This window comes from Mesoplodon densirostris, chromosome 10 (assembly GCF_025265405.1).
Source record: "Mesoplodon densirostris isolate mMesDen1 chromosome 10, mMesDen1 primary haplotype, whole genome shotgun sequence".
Classification (NCBI taxonomy): domain Eukaryota; kingdom Metazoa; phylum Chordata; class Mammalia; order Artiodactyla; family Ziphiidae; genus Mesoplodon; species Mesoplodon densirostris.
In genome coordinates, this window is record NC_082670.1 from 2,752,427 (window position 1) to 2,759,558 (window position 7,132).

The window sequence follows — 7,132 nt, forward strand, 5'->3', positions numbered from 1 at the left end:
GAGGGAAAGCAAAGGGGTCAGCGGACGGGCCCAGGCCAGGCTGGGAGGATCCCATCATTGAAAAATGGACAAAGAAGAAGCACAAACACCTTTTCAAAAACGGTCCCCAAGCGAGGAAGTGGAGAAACTGGAACCCTGTGCACTGTTGGTGGGAACGTAAAATGGTGCAGCCCCTGTGAGAAACAGTATGGAGGCTCCTCAAAAAAAAAAATAATAATAATAGAATTAATATATGATCCAGCAATTCCACGTCTGGGTATGTTCCCAGAGCAATTGCAAATACAGTCTTGAAGAGATATCTGTGCACCCGTATTCATAGCAGCGTCATTCACAATAGCCAAGAGGTGGAAGCAGCCTGAGGGTCCATCAACAGATTATGGATAAACAGAATGCGGTACATACAGACAATGGAATATAGTTCAGCCTTATTAGGAGGGAACTCCTGACACAGGCTACACCGTGGATGAACCTTGAGTACTTATACTCAGTGAAATAAGCCAGACACAAAAGGACAAGTACTGTCTGATTCCACTTATATGAGGTCCCTAGAGAAATCAGATTCATAGAGACAGGAAGGAGAACGGTGGGTGCCAGGGGCTGGGGGAGGGGGAGGGGAGTTATCACTGTTGAACAGGGCAGAGTTTCAGTTGGGGAAGATGAAACATTTCTGTGGATGGATGGTGGCGAACAAGTATGTGAACATACTTAATGACATTGAACCGCACACATAAAATTGTTAAAATGGTAAATTTTATGTTATGTGTATTTTATCACAATAAAAAGTTAGAAAAAGTAGAAATAAAAAGATCAGTAAAGGAGCAAACAAAAGGGTCCCCAAGATGTGGCCTCAGCAGTATCAGCTAAAGCATCTCCTTCCTACTTTCCCTGAAAAGTGCTGTTTCGTGTGTAAGGCGGTTGGCGGGGGGGGCAGGCAGCCACGCTGCATCCTTGCTTTTGACCCTCCCCACCCGGGTCATCTGCAGAGGGCCGGCCTGGATGTGTCACAGCCAGAGCGACTGCGGCCACTTGGACCGCTCAGTAAGTGTGGGCCCTCCACCACATTTCGTGGCAGGAAATTTCGTGGCCTGGTTACCAGCAATACGCCTATGGATGGGAAAGCACCTTTCCTCAGACAAAAAGCGGTAGAAGGTGGAAAGTGTAGGTACCAGCTTAAGGGGGAAGCGCGAACTCCCAGCTGTCGATAAAAGCCCCTGTGCCAGGGACCAGGTGGACCGTTCCTGCCCTCAGGGGGCAGAGCCGCGATGGGGCAGGAATTTAAAGGAACCGATCGTCGAGGGAAGGAGCGCTGGAGGATGGAGCAGGTCAAGAGGTCAGGGGCCCTTCCAGGGAGGGGGTCTGCTGGGCCTTCCTGAGGAAAGGATGTTCAAGCGAACCTGGAACAACAAATAGGAACAAGCTGCCATCACCCGGTTTCCTGTTTTCATAAGGGGTGGAGTGAAAACAGCCGGGAATTCAGTTTCCGACGTGGGAGGAGAGAGAAAGGGGCCGTGGGCTCAGCTGTGTTTCTGGTCAACAGGGCAAGGGCGGGAGGTGAGGGGCCGTGAGGATCTCTGACCCCCTCCCTCCGCGCTCCCGTCCTTCTCTTTCTCAGGAAATTAGAAAGACAGTTCTGACCCCGGGCCTGCAAAAAATAGGTGGGCCGCACTTCCTTGTCTTCAGTTGCCGGAGGCAGCCCCCTGGTCAAAATACCCTATGTCTCCTTGACAAGTTCGCGTCAGGGGTGACGGGACTCACCCTTTCCCACGGCCGCCCCTGGCTCAGGCCCTCCCTACCTACCCCACCGCGCCCAGACCTGCCTCTTCCAGCTGCCGGCCCACCCGCCAGCCAGAGCATCAGCTGTTTTTATAACAAACATTTGTAGAGCATTTTTGATTAAAGTGCCAGGAACCAGGTCAGGTTCTGGCAGGACAGAGTTCCAGCCTTCACGGTCATGTTCCTCCACTGAGCACGGATCCCGGCCCAGAAGCAGGTGCAAACACACTTCCCATCTCGGTCCGGCACGTCCGTGACCCCTTCATGGGTTTTCTCTCTCCACACCTGGGTCCCACCCGGCACTCAGCCCGTCAGCCTCCTCCTTCGGTCTTTCTCTCTAACCTCCGTCCTCCTGTCCTGTTTGTCTCTGTCTGGAATCAAACCCCTAAAGTTTTGTCCCCGTTCTGCCACGTACTACCTGTGCCATCTTAGACAAGTTATTAGCTTCTTTGTGCTGAATTCCTCATTGGTGAAATGAAGATAATGGCTCCTACTTTGCCTGTGGCCTGGAGTTGTTGTGAAAATCAAATATACCCGTGGATTAAAAGGGCTTCCTAAACTGCAAAGTAGTCCACACGTGTATTTTCTTATCACGTTCTATCTCGTGTTAAAGGTGGCTTTTGTCCTTTTGTAAGTTGCGAACTCCTTGAAGAACAGGAATCTCTCACAGTTGCAGCAGATCAACCAGGCTTCGGGTCTCAGCTGGAGGACCAGCAGGGCCCGGGCTCCCCACCTCCAGGAGGACATGCCCGGCAAACTCAACGGGAAGGGCACCCCCGGAGTTGTACAGACCCGACCCTCCCCCAGGACGGGATCCAAACATCTCAGAAAACGGATGGGCTTTACTCTGCCACATCTTACGTTGCCTTTAAATTTTAGACCGTCTCTAACCCCAAGATCAGGCTCTTCTGAGGGTGTGTTTTAGATGTGGCTGTACAGAGCACACCACCAAGCGATGACTCACGTTCGGGTCCACACGGTCGTCAGGGAGAGGAATGACGACTCTCAGCTCCTGGCCACGTGGGGCAGCCCCAGGACCCCGGCCTGAATCTCCTCCACACAGGACACGATCCATATGCTGCCTCGGCTTGTTCACATTCTAAAAGAAAGCAGGTGAAATTGAAACCAGATGATTGCAACCAGCTGACTGAAAGAGGAAAGCAAAAAAAATCTTAACTTAAAAATATGAACTTGAGGGCTTCCCTGGTGGCACAGTGGTTGAGAGTCCGCCTGCTGATGCAGGGGACACGGGTTCATGCCCCGGTCCGGGAGGATCCCACATGCCATGGAGCGGCTAGGCCCATGAGCCGTGGCCGCTGAGCCTGCGCGTCCGGAGCCTGTGCTCCGCAACAGGAGAGGCCACAACAGTGAGAGGCCCGCGTACCGCAAAAACAAAAAAAAACAACAAAAAAAGGAGGGATTACCAAATGTACACTACTGTATAAAAAATAGATAAATAACAATGTACTACTGTACACAGGGAACCATATTCAATGTCCTGTAGTAACCTATTATGAAAAAGAATATATATATGTATAACTGAATCACCTTGCTGTACACCAGAAACTAACACAACATTGTAAATCAGCTATAACTCAATTCAAAAAAAAAAAAAAAGAAAGAGGAAACTGCGTCAAATACGAGGTGGTTTTTGGCTTCTAGGAGCATGTTACTGAACAATGGGGCATGTCACTGCTCTGCTGATAAGTGCAGAGAGAACCAACGGAAATTCATTTGCTGATGATTATCACTGTAACGCTTTCTTTTTCTTTTTTGTCTCCCAGAATAAGTAAAAATAGAGCTCTTTCCCTTATGTAACAATCTCACCAATTTGTGCGTGGCAGAAATATCCATGGAAATCGTAATAACAACAGAAGAATTAAATCTCTCCCTGCAGCCCTTTCTGCCTCCCAGGCATGTATGTGTTATGTGGACGCCTCTGGCTCGTCTGATCAAATATCTGGCAAAACCCTTTTATTTATTTGTTTGTTTGTTTGTTTGTTTGTTTATGGCTGCGTTGGGTCTTCATTGCTGTGCACGGGCTTCTCATTGCGGTGGCTTCTCTTGTTGCGGAGCATGGACTCTAGGCGTGTGGGCTTCAGTAGTTGTGGCTCGTGGGTTCAGTAGTTGTGGCTCACGGGGTTAGTTGCTCCGCGGCATGTGGGATCTTCTCAGACCAGGGCTTGAACCCGTGTCTCCTGCATTGGCAGGCGGATTCTGAACCACTGCGCCACCAGCAGAGTCCCCGGGCAAGACTCTTTAAAGGCCTAGGGGAAAGACCAGTCTTAAAACAATCCTTCGGATCCCTAAAGGGTTGATAACTTTTCTGAGAAATGGAAATCCTAAAAATCATGCTGACGAGATAGTCCATTTCTGACTGACTGTCGCAGACTGTCATACATACAGGACCACGCTGTAAAGAGGATGGAGGCCATGGCGTGACTGGCCACAACACCAAGGGGGATGGGGGCAGCCACTGTGGCCCTTTGGTCACTTTTCTTTCATGGCTGGATTCAAGGTCCTTCAAGGTGGGATTCTGTCATGTGCTTTGCCTTTGACATCCAGCATGGAGCTCGCTTAGCGCTGGACTCTTCACTAGTCACCCCGTCCTTTTCCAGGCTCCCGAAGAGGTTATTTTCATTGAGGCGTGTGATATAATACAAAATAATGCATTTGGTCTTTGTTCCCAGTTCCTGGCACAGAGCTCCTAAAACCAGCGTGATTGGAGGGTTGGAATTTTCAGGTCCACCCACTGACCTCTGTGGAAGGAAAAGGGGCTGGAGACCGAGTTCCATCACATGGCCGATGATGAATCCATCATGCTCACATAAAACCCTCAACAGTGGGGTCCAGGGGACTCCAGGTTGGTGAACACATGGAGGTTCTGGGAGGGTGGCGCCCCGAGAGGGTGGGAAGATGTGTGCCCCTCCCCCATACCTTGCCTATGCAGTTATATTCCTTATAACAAACCAGTAATTGTACGTAGGGTGCCTTCCTGAATTCTGTCATTCTCGCCAATTATCAAATGTAGGGTGGGCTGTGGGAACACTGAGTTTGTAGGAAGCAGGGTAGAAATACAGGCATCCTGGGCACCCCGTTAGCAGCTGGAGGGGTAGAAATACAGGCATCCTGGGCACCCCGTTAGCAGCTGGAGTCACCCCTCCGGGGGCAGTCTCGTGGGGCTGAGCCCTTTAACTTGTGAGAGCTGAGCTAACGCTGGGTAGTTAGTACAAAGTTGAGTTGAATTTTTGGACACTCGGTGTTGGAGAACTGGCTGGTGTTCACCAACCTGGAGGTTCTCAAGGGTCTTTACTCCTGCCTACTCATAGTGTTGCTAAGTTCACAGCTGTTTTTTCTTATTAGTCATGATCTCTTTAGGCAAGACTTACTGAGAGGAAATCAGTCATACGTCTTCTCTCCAAAACCCTGTGAGCCATTCTAAGCAAGTTCCCGGTTTCCTAACGTCAGTAAGAAATGACTGGAAACCTTCACCTCTATCACCAGACAGTACCTTTCAAAGAAAGAAAAATACAGTCTGTTGTGTTGCCCTTTAGCTTCCAAGAACAGTGATGGTTCACCAAGGAAAGATTTTTACTCAGCTCCGCTGGGTCTCTTCCTGTCTTAGCAGAGAGATGGGTTGACTCTGTCTGGGAGAGTCCTACATTTGGGGAAAGATCACGTGACAAAATTAGAAAGAGACAAAGCAGCAGGGTTAATATTTGGTGGACTGAAACTTGTTCTCTTCATGAGTAATCAACCATGAATAAATTGATGATTAGAACATCCGATCTGAATATGTACAGAAGTGCCTTGAGCATAAGCTATCATAAAAGTGTTATGTTCACATATTTGTGTGAGTCATTTGTGGTTAATTAATAAAAGGACATTTGGAGCACTCTGTGGGCTCCCTGCTCCAGTCACGTAAGTCGACTTGTTCCTCAAGGCAGAGCTACATACACAGGGTATTTGGGGGAAATCCTACCATGTCTTTGTTCAATAAAACTGAATTAACTAATATCTTCACTATTTTTAATAAACACAGAAAACCTATTACTATTTTTAATAAACACAAAAAACCTATTACCTCTCATATGTTAGTTTGAAATAAATTCCAAAATGGATTAATAACAAAAATAAAATTATAAAAACTCTAAAGAAAAATATAGGTGAATATTTATATGACTCTTTGTTTTTGCCTTTAACAACTTTTATGTTGGTGTTTCAAGCAAAACTGAAACAGAAAGATTTCCACTCTAACATCCTGTTGTGACACGAATCAGGAAAAAAATGTGGTTTCTCTTTCCCTTTTTAGCCAAGAATTAGAAAGTCAGAATGCTCAAGTCTTACAAAACCCAGAGCGTGTACTTGGCTTGTGAGATTAGAGTTCTCTAGGCAGGGCCAGCTTCGCAAGCAGATGACCTTGTGTATTTGCAAAAGACCCCGCACTCAGAAGGACCCATACTTGATCCGATGTTCGGCTGTCCTGTCCTGAAATTCAAACCAGGGACCTCTCATTTGCATTTTGCACCAGGCCTCATAAATTATACAGCTGGTGCTGGTGGTGGGCTCTGGAGATACAATAGTTCATTGTAATCCCGTGTAGCAAATGCTTCAGCTTCAAAGAATTAAACACACGGGGGAGCATTTAACCCTCAGGGCTTAGTGAGGGTTAGCCAGTGATGCCAGGGGCAGAGCTGGGGAGACTGGTGGAGGGAGAGGGGCGGAAAGGAAAGGGTAGAAAGTGGAAAGTGCAGAGCCCCAGAGGAAAGACAGAGCATGGGATAGTCAGGAAACTGTGACTAGTTCAGTCGGGATGGAGTCAAGAGTTGTCCTCAGAGGAATGGCGAAGGATGAGGAAGAGAGTGGCTAAATTAGGAAGTGCCTTGTATTGCTTTGTGGGGCTGCCATAACCAAGGACCACAGGCTGGGGCATAAACAACAGAAATTTACTTCTCACAGTTCTGGGCTGGAAGTCTGAGATCCAGGTGTCAGCAGGGTTGGTTCCTCCTGAGGCCTCTCTCCTTTGCTTGCAGACGGCCGCCTTCTCACTGTGTCCTCACGTGGCCTTTCCTCTGTGCATGTGTGCTACAGTATCTCTTCCTCTTCTTATAAGGGCACCAGTCCTATCGGAATAGGGCCCCACCCCATGACCTCATTTAACCTTAATTACCTCCTTAGAGACCCTATGTCCCAATACAGTTTCATCTGAGCTCCTGGGGGTGAGGACTTTGGCATATAACTTTGGGGGGAGGACAACTCAGTTCATGACACACCTTGTTAATCTTGATCCTAAAGGCAAAGGGAAACCGCCCAAGCTCATCTCAAGTCTCAGGTGTTCTACCTGGGCACACAGCAGGAC

At 48.3% G+C, this 7,132-nt stretch overlaps 1 long non-coding RNA gene across 1 annotated transcript; it reads right to left on the reverse strand.

Moving 5' to 3' along the window:
- Nucleotides 1–822: 822 nt before the first annotated feature.
- Nucleotides 823–6,838, reverse strand: LOC132497741 (uncharacterized). Its single transcript, XR_009533634.1, has 4 exons — nucleotides 6,731–6,838; nucleotides 5,285–5,431; nucleotides 2,738–2,872; nucleotides 823–1,394 (listed from the first exon to the last, which is right to left on the reverse strand). It is a non-coding gene; the product is annotated as an uncharacterized LOC132497741 (long non-coding RNA).
- Nucleotides 6,839–7,132: the final 294 nt, after the last annotated feature.